The following is an 18,741-nucleotide window of genomic DNA, read 5'->3' on the forward strand; positions in this document are numbered from 1 at the left end:
GGCGTTTGCCATGCACCTGGATGACCCCAATTATGATCCCCTGCATCCTATGTGGTCCCCAGAGCACTCCCAGAAGTAACCCCTGCGCGTCACCAGGTGTAACATATAAAGAAAGAAAAGGGAAAAGGAAGACTAAATGGAAATTCTGATTTTATCTTTCAGGATGGGACTTAGGAAAGTACACACACACACACACACACACACACACACACACACACTTGAAGACCCTCTAGCAAATGACTTTGCTAACAGACGTTCCTTTAAGGGATACTGTCTTGAGTTACAGCCAAGTCTAAGGCTGGGAAAAAGCTAGGACAAATTCAAGACTGCTGAAAGAAACAGGTTCAAGTTGTTATTCTGATGTCAGCAGGATCAGATTCCAGAAACCCAAGTAGGAAGACAACCCCAAATCCTTTTGCTTTTGCTTAGCATTGATTCAAACTGTGGCGCGTCACTGCACTCACCTTACCAGCCTGGTGCGCTGAAGAGTTCTCTGTCTGCATGAGAAAGCTGCTCACACAATGGGGCGGGTGTCAGATTGCCAGTTCACATCATATCACAGCTGTCTCCAAAGCCAGAGGGAAAAACAGATCTGTGTCTGAATACTGCTTTCACCTATTATTGTTGACTTTGAGTGAATTTATTAAACCCTTGGAACCAATCATTAGTAATGGAAATAACATTTTTTTTTCCTTTTTGGTCACACCTGGCAATGCACAGGGATTACTCCTGTCTCATGCACTCAGGAATTACTCCTCCTGGTGCTCAGGGGATCATATGGGATGCTGGGAATCAAACCCGGGTTGGCCGAGTGTAAGGTCAATGCTCTATCCCGTTGCTATTGCTCCAGCCCGGGAAATAACATTTTTAGTTGTTTACAGGGATAGCACTTGAAATATTTAATAATTCAGGGCTTATGTTCTTTTATAAAAGAAAGGGGACTGGAATCTCTAATACCCTTTCGTACTTTAAAGGTTTTTTTATTTAACTTCATTGGGAGGTTTTGACCACACTTGGTAGTGTTTAGGGTCTCTTCCTGACTGGGTGCTCAGAATCACTCTTGGTGCTGCTCAGGGACCATATGTGGTATCAGGCATTGAATCAGGGTCAGCTGCATGCATAGCATGCCCCTAAACCCCTCTGGTAAAATTCTCCCTATATTTTACTATGTTCTTATTTACAAGGTCCTATAAATTAGGTGAAAACTGAGATACTTGGAGAAAACATTTAAAAAGTCGCAATATCCATTTGTGGTGGTTTGTTGTTCATTTAAATAAAACTTCCAGGCTGGGCGACTCCAAGGGCTGGAGTGCCTGCTTTGCGCTCACTCCCACTGTCATTCCCAGAGTCACAAGCACAGTGTTGATAAATATTCTCTGAGCAATGCCAGATGCATCCTCCACCAAAATTTTTGTTTGTTTTGGGTCCACATCCAGTGATGCTCAGGGTTCATTCAGGCCGACTTGTGTTACCACGTGGGATGCTAGAGATTACCTTGGTTGGCCAAGAAGAAGGCAAACTGTACCAACCCACTGTACTATCACTCTGGCCCCCACCAAAAATGTTTTTAAAATAATCCTTCCTTCCGTTATTACAGAAAGACCGTAATAATCAGTTTATCCCTAAATTGAATCATGATAGATAGGGCAACTCCTGATGAAATGAGACTTCAGGGTGCAACTATAGGGTCCCCTGAACCAAGGGCTACTGATGAATCTGCCCGGTAAGTGCATTAGTTTGCCTTAGACAATCCTGTGACTTGCTGTCATGGAAAGCAAATGTCCAGAGACGAGAAACTGGACTTCTGTTGTGCTGCCCCCAAAGTGAATGGCTCCAGAGTGTTTGAAGAACAAGTGACATCAAATTCCTGAGGATTCTTTGAGCTAAAATAGGGCATGACATCCCATCTCCCTTCTCTGTGTCTCAGACTTCTCCAGTTTCTTCATCACAGGAGAATAGAGGGGAAAGGTTTTCCTCTCACAAGCCAGGAGCCTGATTCCCAGTTTCTCATTTTTGGCCTTCCTGTCCACCCCGACAGATACTGTTTAGGTTTGTGTCAACAGTCAATTTAGACTGCACCCTGGAATTCTGAGGCGCAGACACTCAGGGCTGAGAATATTTCTCAAGTGCACTTCCTGTCACTCAGTTTTCTTGGCATAGTTATTCTTACTCCCAGGTAGACAGACATGCAGCACAGATTGCAGGATCAGTGTATTAATCATTCCATACTGTGGGTATTTCTTTAGCCTGTGGATTTGTGGAGGAGGCAGGTCGGTCACTGGACTAAGGAGAAATAAAGCAGATTCCAGAAAGCCAGTGAAAAGCCAAAGAATGAAGCGCAGATGGAAACACAATGTCTGTCTTAGGTCCCACAGTGGGGAAACATGAAGAGTTAGGATGTTAAGGAGAAGTCACAAGCCAGACCAGGAGAGCCTTTAGGAAACCAACTAGATGGGCACGAAGACACTGAAACAGAGCTGACACTGCAAAAGGCAGCTCCATACAGCTCTCCCCTACTTCTGAAGATTCTGTCTCATTTCTACTACTTTGCTTTTCAAAATATCATCATCAATACCAGACTTCCCTAGCAAAAGAAATCTTAATGGGCTGGAGCAATAGCACAGTGGGTAGAGCGTTTGTCTTACATGCAGCTGGCCCAGTTTCCATTCCCAGCATCCCATATGATCCCCCGAGCACTGCCAGGAGTAATTCCTGAGTACATGAGCCAAGAGGAACCCCTGAGCATCGCCGGTGTAACCCAAAAACCAAAAAAAAAAAAAAGAAATTTTAAAAAGGACTTTGATGGCTTTTTTTTTTAACTTAAAAATTATTTGTTTGGGGGCCGGAGTGATAGCACAGCGGGTAGGGCGTTTGCCTTGCACACAGCTGACCCGGGTTCAATCCCCGGCATCCCATATGGTCCCCAAAGCAACACCAGGAGTAATTTCTGAGTGCAAAGCCAGGAGTAACCCCTGAGCATTGCTGGGTGTGACCCAAAAAGCAAAAAGAAAAAAAAATTATTTGTTGGGGGTGGTGGGCAAAGCGATAATACAGCAGGTCGTGCACTTAGAGCACGACCAACCTGGGGTTCAATCCCTAGCATCCCATGTGGTTTCTCAAGCCTACCTGGAATGATCCCTGAGTACAGAAGCAGAAGTAAACTCTGAGCACTGTAGGGTGTGCCCCCTCCCCCAAAAGAAGAATCAAGATACTTGTCTATAAAGGCATCAATTTACTTTTTATTTATTTATTTTAGTTTGGGGGTGGGCTAGAGAGATAGTACAGCGGGTAGAGTATTTGCCTTGCACACGGCCGACCTGGGTTTGATTCCTCTGTCCCTCTCGGAGAGCCTGACAAGCTACTTAGAGTATCCCGCCTGCACAGCAGAGCCTGGCAAGCTCCACATGGCGTATTTGATATGCCAAAAACAGTAACAAGTCTCGTGATGGAGACATTACTGGTGCTCGCTTGAGCAAATCGATGAACAACGGGAGGAAAGTGCTACGGTGCTACAGTGCTACAGTTTTGGGTTCATATCTGGCAATGCTCACGGGTCACTCCTGATTCTGCATTCAGGAATTACTCCTGACAGTGCTTGGGGGACCTTCTGGGATACCAAGGATCAAACCCACATCACCTGTGTGCAAGGCAAGTGCCCGACCCATCATACTCACTGTGCTGCTCCCGTGCTTGCCTGGTGGCGGTGCTCACAGCGGGCTATGGTGCTCACCAAGGTTTACGGTGCTTGAGCTTCTGTGCTGGCACATGTGCATGCCAGGGATCACACTTCTGGCTGGGCAACTACGCGTCTTTTTAGTTACAGTGCTTGCCAGGATTGCAACCTTTCTGTGGTGCTTACATATGCCTGACTTGCAGCCAGAAGTCACAGCCAGGAGAAGATCACACTAATAAGGTTTTTCCCCCTTCTGTTTGCAGTGCTGAATACTGAGTGAACCCAGAGCTGCAGACAAGTGCGACTTGTGCCTGTTCCCGCTGAGTCCCGGCGTCCAGGCTGAGAGGCACACTTCGTGGCAGTGCTTGTGCCTGTTTGGCTAGTAGTTAGTGCTCGCCAGGAGTCTTCCTTTAGTTATGGAGCAATATACACTGGGTCTTGATGTACATGAGCGTGCCACCTTGTCCCATGCTGGAAGGTTCCAAACCAGAGAGCTGTCGCCATGCTTGATGCACAGAGCAGTAGCGGGAATTACATCCTTGGTCTCTCACTTGCAAGGCTGATGCTTTTGCCACAAGCACAAGGCAACTGTTTAAAGAACACTGGTGATGGTTTGAGTGCTGGGTTTATGTGCACAAGAAACTATTAATAGCGTCTTAACTACAGAATCTCAAAAAAACATAATTAAAAATATTTTAGGAGACACACACAGAAATCTTGGACCCGAGCAACTTGCAGCAGAGATGGCCTAGGACTTTGCAACAGGCCTTCTCCGCCAGGCTGTTCCAGAAGGTGCCATCCCCACCATCAGCCCTCTAAGAGCTCCAGCAGTCACTGTTTTCTAGAAGCCAGCAAGAAGCACCAGCTCCCACGTGACCCAGTCCAGAGACACACACAGGAATCTCAGACCTGAGACACTTGCGGCAGTGATTTCTTCAGACCCTAATTATTAAAATCTTAGAATTCCTAGAGAGCGCAGTCACTCTCGTGGCCATGTGACATTATATCCGTAACAAGCAATACAAAACACGAATCACGACCATCCTGTTATTCGTCGATTGCCTCGAGCAGGCCCCAGTAATGTCTCCTTCATCCTAGCCCTGAGATTTTTAAGAAAGTGCTATATTCAAGGCTCTTTAGGAGAATGAGACCCATCATTGTTACTGGTATTTGGAATATTGGGTACGCCACGGGGAGTTTGCCAGACTCTGCCGTGTGGGCAGGTTACATTTGGTAGCCTGCCAGTTTGTCCAAAGTAGGAATGAGATAATAAGATGTCATAATAAGATGTCGCGCGGCTGCAAATGTGGCCACGCAGTTCCGGGAGCTGGTTTTTATAGTCTCTGAGTCTTGACTGTTGATGGGATTACACAGCGCCAGGGGGCCAGTTGGTGGATGTGACCCCTGCCCACTGGAATTCGGAGGATCTGGGTGGAGGATACTCAGCCCCGATCCGAGTAGGCTTGGAGATCTCAGCCCTGGGACCCACTTGCCTTTGTTCCTCTGCCAGTACCTTCATGTGTGCGGAGAGTGGTCTCAGCATGGTGGTGACTGGTTCTGGAGGTCTTCGGCTGCCGGAGCCCTGGTCGGGGTGGGGAGAAAAGCTCAACCCGCTCCCCTCCATGGGGCCCCTGCGAGGACAGCCAGGCGCGGGGGCAGGAAACTCTGTGCTGTTCTCTTCCGGGAGCTGGGTTTTATAGTCTCTGAGTCTTGGCCGTTGATGGGATTATAATACAAAACACATTGTCTAGCAATTGTATTTTCAGCAGATATGAGGGGTGGTAGGACTGGTCTCGAAATAGCGAAAGTAACTAAAGTAGAGAAATAATACTTTGCAAATTGTCTGCCACACAGGCAGGGGGAGGTGTGGAATGGGAGGGGGGAGGTATACTGGGGATTTTGGTCGTGGAAAATGTGCACTGGTGAAGGGATGGGTGTTTGATGACCATATGATTGACGTTCACACGTGAAATTTTTGTTGCTATATCTCACAGTGAATTAATAAAAAACAAGAAATACGTATTTTAGGTGCAGGAGAGATCGTACCATGGGCAGGGCACTGGCCTTGCATGTAGCAAGGATGTTCCATCCCCGACATTACATATGGTCATCTGCTCAGCACGACCAGGAGTGATCTCTGAGCCCAGAGCCAGGAGTCAGTCCGAACATGCTGGGCCTGGCCTAAAAACCAAAAATACTTTTTAAAAAATTGAGCTTTCATAGTTTACAATAGTTTTTATGTTATTGTTTCATGCTTACAATGCTACTGCACCCCACCCAGCACTAGTGTTCCCGAATCTTTCCACCACTGCTGTAGTTTCCTCCCCCACCCTTCTTTGGCAGCCTCAGTTCTCATTTCTGTTGGCAGTCCCTCAGGGTTTCCATTGATCATTGCATCCCCTTGCTTTGTTTCTTTCTATACCACATATGAGCAATAGCTTCCGGTGTTTATTCTTCTGATTCGGTTCATTTAGCGTGACTGCCTCTAGTTCCATTCAAGTTCAAATGAAATGTAAGATTTCATCTTTTCTCAGAGCTGAGTAGTATTTCATTGTATATGTACATTCTAATTTCTTAATCTTCTCATCTTTTGCTGGCACTTGGCTATTTCCAGATCTTGGCTGTTGTAAAATTGTGTGGCTGTGAACACAGCTGTGTGTTTGTCTTTATAAAAGATTTTGTTGTTATTCTTGGGAGAGGTGTCTAGGAGTGGGCTGAAGTATTGGCACACATATGAAATAAAAGAAATTCATGTGTTGCTGGTGAAATTGTATTTCACGGTCACAATCACGATCATCCTGTTGTTCCTCGATTGCCTTGAACATTCCATTGATTTGGAAGAGAACTTAATATCTATCATTCAGTAAATTTGTAAATATACCTCTTCCTATAATCCAGAATTTCTCTCCAAACATTTGAATTTATGGACTTGGACATATACACCAAGATATATACATAAGAATGTAGGAGAGCCAGAGTGATAGTACAGTGGGTAGGGCATTTGCCTTGCACACGGCTGATCTGGGTTCAATTCCCAGTATTCCATATGGTCCCCTGAGCACCGCCAGGAGTCCACCTGTCCCCTAAAAACCCCAGCGGCTGTCAACTTCCAGAACCCAATGAGAAGTGCAGGTACACGGGTTCAGTGGTGGCAAACTCCAGGCCTCAAGGGATGGGGATGGACTGGTCCTTCTCATCCCCCTGGAAGTCACACCCACAAACTCCCCCTGGCTGCTAAATAAGCTCCTTAACAGCCATGATGCAGAGACACACAAAAGAATCTCTGAACCGAGCATCTCACTGCAAATTAAATACATATTTAATATAATATTAAATATTTAATAATAATAAAATTTCTCCAGACCCTGATTATCTAAAATTTTAGAATTTCAGGAGCACGGGTCACTCTTGTGGCCACGTGACTTCTCATGGTGTTCATAACAAGCAATTAAAAGAGAGTATGGGGGAGATTGTCATAGAAGCAGGGGGAGGGATGGGACGGGGGAAGCTACTGGGGACCTTGGTGGTGGAAAATGTGCACTGGTGGAGTATTTGGTGATTATCAATGTATTACTGAAACTCAAACAGGAAATCTTTGTAATTGTATCTCACGATCACGATCACAATCATCCTGTTGTTCCTCGATTGCCTTGAACAGGCACCAGTAACGTCTCCTTTGTCCTTGCCCTGAGATTTTAAAAAGTGCCATATTCAAGGCTCTTTCAGGGTTAGGAGAATGAGACCCATCATTGTTACTGGTATTTGGCATATTGGGTATGCCACGGGGAGTTTGCCAGACTCTGCCGTGTGGGCAGGTTACATTCGGTAGCCTGCCAGGATGTCCAAAGTAAGAAAAAGATAATAAGACGTTGCGGTCTCGTGGTTCTGGTAGCTGGGTTTTATAGTCTCTGGGTCTTGGCCGTTGATGGGATTACATGGCACCAGGGGCCAGTTGGTGGATGTGACCCCTGCCTACTGGAAGATGGAGGATCTGGGTGGAGGATGCTCATCCCTGATCCGAGCAGGCTTGGAGAGCTCAGCCCCGGGACCCGCATGCCTGTGTTTCTCGGACAGTTCCATCATGCTTGTGGAGAGTGGTCTCAGCATGGTTGTGGCTGGTTCTGGAGATCTTCCACTGCCAGGGCTCTGCTCGGGGAGTGGAGGGAAGCTCAACCTGTCCTCCTCCAAGGGGACCCGGCGAGGACAGCCAGGCATGGGGGCAGGAGACTCTGCACTGTTCTCTTCTGGGAGCTGGATTTTATAGTCTCTGGGTCTTGGCCGTAATTGTATCTCATGGTGATTAAATAATAATAATAATAAAATAATAAACAAAACACTGTCCTCCCGTTGTTCATTGATTTGCTCAAGCGGGCCCAGTAACGTCTCCATTGTGAGACTTCTTGTTACTGTGTTTGGCATATTGAATACTCTCGGTAGCTTGCCAGGCTCTCCGAGAGGTGTGGAGGAATTGAACCTGGCTCTGCCCGGCTGGCTGAGCGCAAGGCAAATGCCCTACCACTGTGCTATCACTCCAGCCCAATAAAATAATAAAGTATTTTGAATTTTAAAAAAGTAATGTGGAGTTCATGCCCAATTCAATCATTAATCAATCACTGAATAAAAAGCAGTACTATTACATTTAAAAAATAAAAACAAAGCCAGGAGTAACCCCTAAGCATCACTGGGTGTGACCCCCCCAAAAAAAAGTTAAAAAAAAAGAATGTTTGTAGAAGGGGCCAGAGAGAGAGTACAGCAGATAGGGCATTTACCTTGCACAAGGCTGACCTGGATTTGATCCCCAGCATCCCAGTGGGTCCCTTTGAGTGCTGAATCAGAAGTAAGCCCTGAGCATCATCGGATGTGGCCCCCAAACCAAACCAAATCAAAACAAAAGAGAATGTTAATAGGAGTTTTATTAGAAGAGCCCCCAAAGTGCAAACTATTCAAACTCATCTGAAGGGAGTAGGGGTGTAGCTCAGTAGTGGAGCACTTTCCTTGAATATGTGAGGCTCAGGGTTTATCTCTGGCCCTGCAACAAAACAAGAGCAAAATCAAATGTGTCTGGGTGGGGCAAGAGACATAGTACAGTGAATAAAGCACTTCCCTAGTATGGAATGGATCACAGTTCAACTCCCACCCTGTTCTACCCTGAGCACCATTTTGGTATGGCCCAAACATCCTGGTCTCCCTGAAAATGCATATGGAGAAAGGCTAAAGGAAGTATAGTTATGCAATGGAGTATTGTAAAGTGGAAAAGGAAAACCAATGAATTGTTGCTTGATGTGAACACAACTTTGAACTGAGAAGACAAGTCATAGAGTGGTATTCCAAATATAAAAACCTTGAAAGCATGCAAAACTACAAATTTATGTTATTGATGTAGAATAAATCCTAAATTAATGGAAAACATAAATATTTAGTAAAATTATTAGTCGGATGTGGAGAAGGACAAACAGAACATAGGGAAGGTTTATTAAAAATCAAAGTTGATCCCTGGTACCCCATATGGTCTCCCAAGCACCACCAGGAGTAATTCTTGAGTATAGGGCCAGGAGTAACCTCTGAACATTGCCAGATGTGGCCCAAAACAAAAAACAAAAAAAAAGAGAGGGGAAAAAAAGTTTCAAAGTTACTTAAGTTATGACTTAAAGGGAACATAGAATTTTATTAACATAGAAATATGCACACAGGCCATATATGCTATCTTTTATATACAATCTATTTATACATATATGTTATATTTCATTGTGTATTTCACATTCATTTCATTTTTTTTCATTTTCATTTCATCATCCTGTTGTTCGTCGATTGCCTCGAGCAGGCCCCAGTAACGTCCCTTTCATCTTAACCCTGAGATTATATTCAAGGCTCTTTAGGAGAATGAGACCCATCATTGTTACTGGTATTTGGCATATTTGGTACTCCACGGGGAGTTTGCCAGACTCTGCCCTGTGGGCAGCCTACATTCGATAGCCTGCAAGTTTGTCCAAAGTAGGAATGAGATAATAGAATGTCATAAAAAGATGTCCTGATAAGATGTCTCGCAGCCGCATTTGGCCGCGTGGTTCCGGGATCTGGATTTTATAGTCTCTGAGTCTTGGCCGTTGATGGGATTACACGGCGCCAGAGGGCCAGGTGGTGGGTGTGACCCCCGCCTACTGGAATTTGGAGGATCTGGGTGGAGGATGCTCGACTCCAATCCGAGTAGGCTGGGAGATCTCGGCCCCGGAACCCGTGTGGATTTGTCCCTCTGCCAGTACCTTCATGTGTGCGGAGAGTGGTCTCAGCATGGTGGTGGCTGGTCCTGGAGGTCTTCGGTTGCCGGAGCCCTGGTCGGGGCGGGGAGGAAAGCTCAACCCTCTCCCCTCCAATGGACCCCGGCGAGGAACAGCCAGGCGCGGGGGCAGAAAAGCAGAAAATATTGCTCTAGATTTTTTTTTGAATTCTGGAAGTTTAGTTACAGAGATAAGGAAATACAGTGATATGGTAGAATGGAAAAGGGCAAAGTTTACTAGATCTTTAAAACAGAATTTAGATCTTTAACTTAACTGATATGGAAGGTTTGAGAAAAAGAAAAAATATGAGTATTCATTTTTCTAGCTTTTGAAACTACACTTTTTTTTTGAGTTAGTAGAAATTTTATGGACCGCAAACTATAAACTAATAACAAAGTTTCTTGCGTTGGAGAGCAGAATTGTTTCAGATTGGGAGAGAAAGAATACTGCCACCTGAATTCTGAATATGTTATTACCTGTTTTAAAAATGATAAACATTGGGGGCTGGAGCAATAGCACAGTGGGTAGGGCATTTGCCTTGCACACGGCCGACCCGGGTTCGATTCCCAGCATCCCATATGGTCCCCTGAGCACTGCCAGGGGTAATTCCTGAGTGCAGAGCCAAGAGTAACCCCTGTGCATTGCCAGGTGTGACCCAAAAAGAAAAAAATGATAAACATGGGGGCCAGAGCGAAAGCACAGTGGGTAGGGTGTTTGCCTTGCACGCGACTGACCTGGATTCGATCCTCAGCATCCCTGAGCACCACCAGGAGTAATTTCTGAGTGCAGAGTCAGGAGTAACTCCTGAGCATTGCTGGATGGGATCCAAAAAGGGGAAAAAATGGGGCCAGAGCAGGGAAGCCTAGCAGGGAAGGCAGTTGCCTTGCACACAGTTGACCTGGTATTGATCTGAATGCAGGACATAGTCCTCTGAGCACTGCCACAAGTACTCCCTGAGGCAGAGCCAGGAGTCTTCCCTGAGCATAGCTGGGTGTGACTCAAAACTGAAGAAGGAAAGAGGGCTGGAGTGATAGTACAGTGGGCAGGGAGCTGGCTTCGCACGCAGCTGACTTATCCTTGATCTCCAAACACCCCATATGGTCCCCTGAGTCCTGTTAGGAGTAATTCCTGCACACAGAGCTATGAGTAACCCTGAGTATAACACGGTGAATGATCCCTCCCCCACCAGAAGGTAAGAAAGAAGAGAAACGACATGGAGTAGGATCTTTGCTTCAGAGGTGACTGTTTAGGGAGAGGCTTTAGGGCAGCATAAAGGACTTGACCTGTGTTTTGTGAGATGATGTGGCATCAGGCTCAGTAGCAAATCTTTTGCTGTTTGTCATAGGTTCCTGTGGAAGTGAGGGCCCTGTGGTCAATGGTTAGCTCCCACGGAGGTAAAGCCCAAGTGGCCTTTAAGGAGGGCATGTGCTGACTGACGTGTTGAGTTTCACCACACACAGAAACCTGTGAAAGTCCCCATGATGGGGGCCGCGAGTCTGGCTGCAGAGAGAGCACCAGCTCGCTGGGGGGAGGCCCTTGGTTCCATCCCTGGAGTGGCATAGCCAGAGCCTGTCAGGTGTCACTCAGGTGGGTGCTGAGCACCCTGGGAATATCTTGAACCTCTGCCACCCTCCCTCCACTCCCCTGTTTCTGGCAACACTGAGTGTGACCCTTATTTATCACTATCACTTATCACTATCACCCCGTTGTTCATCGATTCGCTCGAGCGGGCCCAGTAACGTCTCCATTTGTCCTTGTCACATGCTAGTGTAGCCCGATGACATATTGGGGGCTCCTTCAGGATCAGGGGAATGAGGACCATTCATTGGTACTGTTTTTGACACATTGAGTACGCCATGGTTAGCTTGTCAGGCTCTGCCGAGCGGGCGGGATACTATTGGTAGCTTGCTGGGCTCTCCAGCCCTTATTTAAAAAAAAAAAATCCCTAATTGATCTAAGCATGCTTTCCTCTCTTCCCATTGCTGTTATTGTTTTTTTTTGTTGTTGTTGTTTTCTTTTTGGGTCATACCCAGTGATGTACAAGGGTTACTCCTGGCTCTGCACTCAGAAATTACTCCTGGCGGTGCTCAGGGGACCATATGAGATGCTGGGAATCGAACCCGGGTCGGCCATGTGCAAGGCAAACACCCTACCCGATGTACTATCGCTCCATCCCCCACCCATTGCTGTTATTGTTCTGATCAGGATTTGCACATTCAGCTCTGGTGCTCTGGTGAGCTCACACGTCAGTGCCTGACTTCAAGCAGCCAAACACTTGCCCTCAGCATATGGATCGGTGGTGGGGTCAAACTTATAACCACCAGCTGGGTTCTCCAATCACCATTTTAAAATTGTGAGGTGAAGCTGACTTTTTTTTTTCCTTTTTGGGTTATACTCAGTGATGCTCAGGGGTTACTCCTGGCTCTGCACTCAGGAAATGCTCCTGGTGGTACTGGAGGGACCATATCAGATGTTGGGGGTGGAACTCAGGTCTGCCACGTGTAAGGCAAATGCTCTACCTGCTGTACTATTGCTTGGCCCAAAGTTGATTCTTGACACTCACCTACATTGTCTTTCTGTAGTTTTGTCTTGTTGAACCCTTTTCTGGGTACAAACCTGCAAACATGTTAGTACTGATAAAGTCTGTGGGGGTTCTGTGTTTTCATTAAAAATCTTAAAAATAAAATACCCCAAAATCTAAAAAAAAAAAAGAAAAGTGGGTGGAAGGGCACTTGGTTGTGACAAGGGACAAATACAAAACTCTAAATAATACTAATTTTAAAGCTAAATGTGACCTGCATTATACTACTTGAATAATTACTAACACTGACATGCATTTTACAATGCTCTTTGTAATATTATACAATTTTGATCATTCAATTTAATTTATATTCAAATCTTGCCTCATTTTAAAAAAGCATTTGAGATCAATTAAATATCTGCCATAAAACGGTAGCCTCATGGAAGAAATTTAAAAGGCAGGTACAGAGAAAAACAAATTAAAGTAGAAAGTCATGTCCAGACACAAAAGTAGAGCACAGATGAACCACTAGAATTGGGTTTCAGGTTTGGTCTAGAATTCCTGGTGAAAGTGAAAAGGGAGATGTGATATGTCGCAAGTTCCTCCCCTTCACCCTCCCTTTTCTTGCCATTCTCCCCAAAGCCCACTCTTACTTAGGGGAAGTATATAGCATTTCCTAATACAAGACTTTGGTGGTTTCTTTCTTCTTTTTTTTTTTTTTTTGGCGGAGGGAGGGCACTTCTGGCTATGCTCATTTGGTTACTCCTGGCTCTGTACTCAGGGATCACTCTGGCAGGGCTTGGGGGACCATATAGGGTGTCAGGTATTGAACCAGAATTGGCCACATATAAGGAAAGCACCTTACCTGCTCTTTTATCTCTCTGATCTCACAAAAACAAGTCTTTGGAAGAAAAATTTCATGGAGGGCTATAAACTTTTTTTTTTTGCTTTTGCTTTTTGGGTCACACCCGGTGATGCACAGGGGTTACTCCTGGCCCTGCACTCAAGAATCACTCCTGGAGGTGCTCAGGGAACCATATGGGATGCTGGGAATCGAACCTGGGTCAGCCGTGTGCAAGGCAAACGTCCTAGCCGCTGTACTATGGCTCCAGTCCCAGGGCTATAAAACTTTTGTTATCAAGTCTGCAGAGTGTTCTTTACATAGCAAAGAGCACAAAAATTTAAAATAAAATAAATTGTATTTTCTTTACTTTGTGGACTGGAGCGATAGCACAGCGGTAGGGCGTTCGCCTTACAAGCGGTCAACATGGCCGACCCGAGTTCGATTCCTCCGCCCCTCTCGGAGAGCCCGGCAAGCTACCGAGAGTATTCGATATGCCAGACACAGTAACAACAAAGTCTCCAATGGAGACGTTACTGGGCCCGCTCGAGCAAATCGACGATCAACGGGAGGGCCTTTACTTTACTTTACTTTACTTTACTTACTTTGTGGGATTTGGGGGCCCCATTCAGAGGTACGCAGGAGCTAATCCTGGCTTTTGGCTCAGGGGTCATTCCTGGCGGTGTTGCAGAACAGACCTGAAGTTAGTCACATCTGAGACATACACAGCAGTACTATTTCTCTGATCCCAAGAAAATGCATTTTAACTGAATTAAAGTTGAGTGATAGAATAACATGTGACTACCTCAAGTGTTGGCTACCTTAAGAAAGTCATTGCCTTGCATGTGGCCAATCCGGGTTCAATTCTTCCCTCCCTCTCTGAGAGCCCAGCAAGCTACAGAGAGTATCCCGCCCACACGGTAGAGCCTGATAAGCTACCTGTAACGTATGTGATATGCCAAAAACAGTAACAAGTCTTACAATGGAGATGTTACTGGTGCCCGATCGAGCAAATTGATGAACAACCGGATGACAGTGCTACAGTGCTACCCCAAGTGAAGTTTGTGGGGCAGTGAAGAAGCAATCAGTGAGGAGCTACAATTAAATTAATGTGCATTTGCTTACTAATGTATATCTCCGAAGCAAATAATAGGGATTTAAGAATCCTCATTTGTATAACCCGGAAATATCATGCAATTAACTAATATTGTTGCATCATTTTTAAAATTCTATATAACAACAATTGAAGTGACGTTCACTTGAACTTTCTGCTGCCTGACCTTTGTGATTCATGCATTACTTTATAGCTTATTCAAGTTAAACCTTACATACCTTCATTTAATGGGCCCCTGGGGAAATGAAGCTAGTCTCTATGGAAAAGTTTTTCTTTTTTGTTTTTCAGCATGTTTATCTTTGATGTGGATGAAGAGAGTGTTTGTTGATTAAAACTGTTAAGGACATGGGGCTGGAGTGATAGCACAGCAGGTAGGGTGTTTGTCTTGCACGTGGCCCAGCCGACCCAGGTTCGATTCCCAGATGGTCCCCTGGGCACCGCCAGGAGAAATTCCTGAGTGCATGAGCTAAAAGTAGCCCCTAAGCATTTCTGATGTGACCCAAAAAGCAAAAACAAAAACAAACTACCAAAAAAAAAAAAAAACTCAAAACACTGTAATGAACATGAAGCCAACAGGCTTAAGTCAAAACAAGGAGGTCAGAATCGGGTCGCATTTCATCTTGGGCCCTGGAAATGAGTTGTCTGAACATCTGAAACCCAGTCCAGAGCTTTCCTGCCGGTGCTTGGGATTTTCCCAGTTTTTTTCCCTCTCCTGGTCTGGGACTCCTCTGGTTTAACCCCTCTTTGGGTTACAGATTTGTTCCAGATCTTCTTGTTTACTGATCTACTTGAACCTCCTCCTCCTGTTAGGCCCTTGGCTCAGCTTCCTGGCAATGACCGTGCTCTGGCTCTGTGCTCGACGCTGTGGCAAGGGCGCTCGTGCCGTGGCTGCTCCTGTAAGCCACGCTGGCTCAGCTGGTCAAGTTTCCTCAGGTGGAGGTGTTGGGGGCACACTACCAGTGTTTCTCTCATCGGTGTTGCCCGGAGTCCAAAATGAGGTCATGCAAATGGAGAACAACTCTAGAGTGTTCTCCTTTTGTCAAAGTTAGCCACTGTGGGCTGTGTCCTGTGGATTGCTGAGGGGAAGGCGCAGATACCATTTCCACAGAGTTGTAGTAGAGGCAAGAGAGGTCTACTTTGAAGGAGCTTTTAATGTGGGTGACATATGATTTGAATAGACTTTTAGGCTCTTTGAAAAATTTGTTTTGTTTTTGTATTTTGGGCCAGTGTTGCTCAGGTGTTTCTCCTGGCTCTGCTCTCAGGAATTACTCCTGACAGTGCTTGGGGGACCATATGGGATGCCGGGGATTGAACCCGGGTAGACCTCATGTAAGGCAAATGCCTGATCCGCTGGACTATCTCCAGTGCTAGGCTCTTCTCTTGTGACAAAAATGTTCTGTCCTTGGGGCTGGAGAGATAGCACAGCAGGTAGGGCGTTTGCCTTGCATGCATCTGTCTCAGGTTCAATTCCCAGCATCCCATATGGTCCCCTGAGCACCACCAGGAGTAATTCCTGAGTGCAGAGCCGGGAGTAACCCTTGTGCATCGTCGGGTGTGACCCAAAAAGGAAAAAAAACGTTCTGTCCTTTTCATCAGTCATTAATTCACTTAGCAGAGTTTCTCAAATGGGAATGATTTTACCACCCTCCTAGGAACTTTCTGCTAGGTCTGGAGGCATTGTAGTGTCACAGCTGGGATGGTGCCACTCAGTGGTGAGAGGGCTGGGGTGCTGTTAAACTTCCTATAGAGAAAAGGCCAGTTTCCCATAGCAGGGTAATACTGTGAGTCTAAAATGCCAATAAGACTGAGGTTGAAAATCCTTGAGTGTGTGTGTGTGCAACCCACATTTTTCTAAAAATCTTCCTTGACCTAGTATTTATCATTATTATTAATAGCAGACATTCATCATGTGCTTAATATGTCCAAGGCTATTTGGTAAGCACTTCATGAATTATGTCACTTAATCATAAAAAATGCTATAGAGTATTATTATTTGCTTTGTTGTTCAAATGTAGAAACAATTTCAGTGGTGTTGTAAAACTTGCCAGGTGTCACCAGATTGAAAGTACAGTGGCTAAGGTGCTCTGCAAGTAGCCAAGCCTGATTTGATCCCAGGCATCATCTGTGACTCTCCAGTGCCAACAGGTGTGATTCTTGAGCACAAGGCCAGGAGTAAGTCCTGAGCACCACTGGATGTGGCCCAAAAATGAAGGAAGGAAGGGAGGGAGGGAGGGAGGGAGAGGGAGGGAGGGAGGGAGGAAGGAAGGAAGGAAGGAAGGAAGGAAGGAAGGAAGGAAGGAAGGAAGGAAAACTTGCTAGGGGCCAGAGAGAGTACAGGGATTAAGGCACTTGTCTCATAAGCAGCCTACTTGGGTTTCAGCCCCAGAACTTCATAAGGTCCCCCAAGCACCTGCAGGAATGACCCCTGAGTGCAGAGCAAGAGTAAACCCTGAGCATTGCTGGTTGTGATATCCTCTTCACATTCCTCACACTCGCAACCACAAAAAACAAACAAACAAAAGAAATGAAAGAAATTTGCCCAAGATGTCAATAGTTATTGGATGGGCAGGGAACTGAAACTGGAAGCTTGTGCCTGCCCGTTAGAAGCACAGACAGCATTTCTAAAGGGGAGGCCAGTACCCCCCCCACCTCACCCTTCTTCAGCTCATCCTTAGAAATCGCCTTCCTGACAGACTAGCTCAGCTCTCTACTGGTTAGAAAGAGACTGCTGGGGAAAGCTGGTGGGGAAAGGGGGGTTGTTATGACAGTGCTTAATTCACCCCAAATTTGTGGAATTTTTTGAAGTGTCAGATATCGAACAGAGTGTTTCACATATATGAGGCATGTGTTCTACAACCTTGAACTACATTTCCTACAGTGGGTAGAGAATTTGAGGATTAAAACATCAATAGCTAATGGTCCCCTGAGTCCCACCAGGATTGATCCTTGAGCACAGAGCCAGGAGTAGATTCTGAGCACTGCCAGGTGTGGCCCCCAAACAAACAAAAATAAAAAAAAAATCCATGTGTAGTTTATGATTGATAATTCTTCTACAAGGGTGCGTAGCTGGCATGCATATTAATCTGATCCAGTTAAACAGAATCAACCCAAACTTTAGGTTATCTCTCATGCTAGGATGGAGTAAACCATGGTGCTGTCAATTGCTGAGAGGAGATATTTGGTTCTTCTGTGCTTAGCTTTTGGTATCTTCTTACATTTGGACTTTTTATTATTTTACACTACTGCTTTACTAAGGACTTCTGGGCTATTTCGAATAGAATTTTAGAATAAAACTGCACCTTGGGTCATTTTGGAGTTTTCCAAATTCAAAGCAGGGATACCCCACCCCACCCCAAGGTGCTGTCCATATCTTGACTTGCATTACAGTACCTGGCCAGTTTAGACTGTAATTTGATCTAGTTCCTTAACCCTATAATCTAACCGATAGAAGGAAATCGAACACCGGGTCTGCCCATGTGATAGGGTGGAATTCTTCTGTCTTCTCACCTGCGGACAACAGGCCTGTGCCACCCAGAAGAATGAAAAGGTAACTCAGAATATGTGGGGTCCTTACAGCCCAAGTGGATATCATTGCGAGGAAGAGGAAGTATGGGCCCCACAAATCACAGGTCAGTGTGAAGTGACGTGCTGTTTCTGAAATGACTTGCTCGGAGAAATAAATTATGTGTGGAGCTATGGATTTCGCTGTTGCATTGTGAGGACTTTGAGCCATGTGCGGGATAAAGAGATCTGTAACAGGCTAAGAGGTTAAAGAAAATCCCCAGGAATTATGTCTGTTTAATGGAGCAAAAACACCACTGTACTGAGCGCCAGAGCTGGGTTAACTATCAAGGGTGTTTCTTTTTTTAAAATTTTGTTTGTTTGTTTTTTGGGTCACACCTGGTGATGCGCGGGGGTTACTTCTGGCTCTGCACTCAGGAATTACTCCTGGCAGTGCCCCAGGGACCATAGATGAGTTGCTGGGGAATGAACCTGGGTTGACCATGTGCAAGGCAAATGCCCTATTCACTGTACTATTGCTCCAGCCCAGGGATGTTGTTTTTATTTTAAAAAATAATCTCTATAGTATGAGCTCTATAGTATCAAAAGAGAAGGTTGCCATATAAAGAATTTTATATGGGTTTTTCCTTTCTCCCCCCCTCCCCTTTTTTGGGTCCCGCTCAATTTGATTATTTGTGTATTATTTTCCTCCTCTGTAGTCTTTAGGGCTTACCATCACCATTTCATCAATCACTTCACTGAATCCCTGGGGTATGGCTTATGGATGTTTTTTTGTTTTGTTGTTTTCTTCCTTTT

This window comes from Sorex fumeus, unplaced genomic scaffold (assembly GCF_029834395.1).
Source record: "Sorex fumeus unplaced genomic scaffold, SorFum_2.1 ptg000131l, whole genome shotgun sequence".
Classification (NCBI taxonomy): Eukaryota; Metazoa; Chordata; class Mammalia; order Eulipotyphla; family Soricidae; genus Sorex; species Sorex fumeus.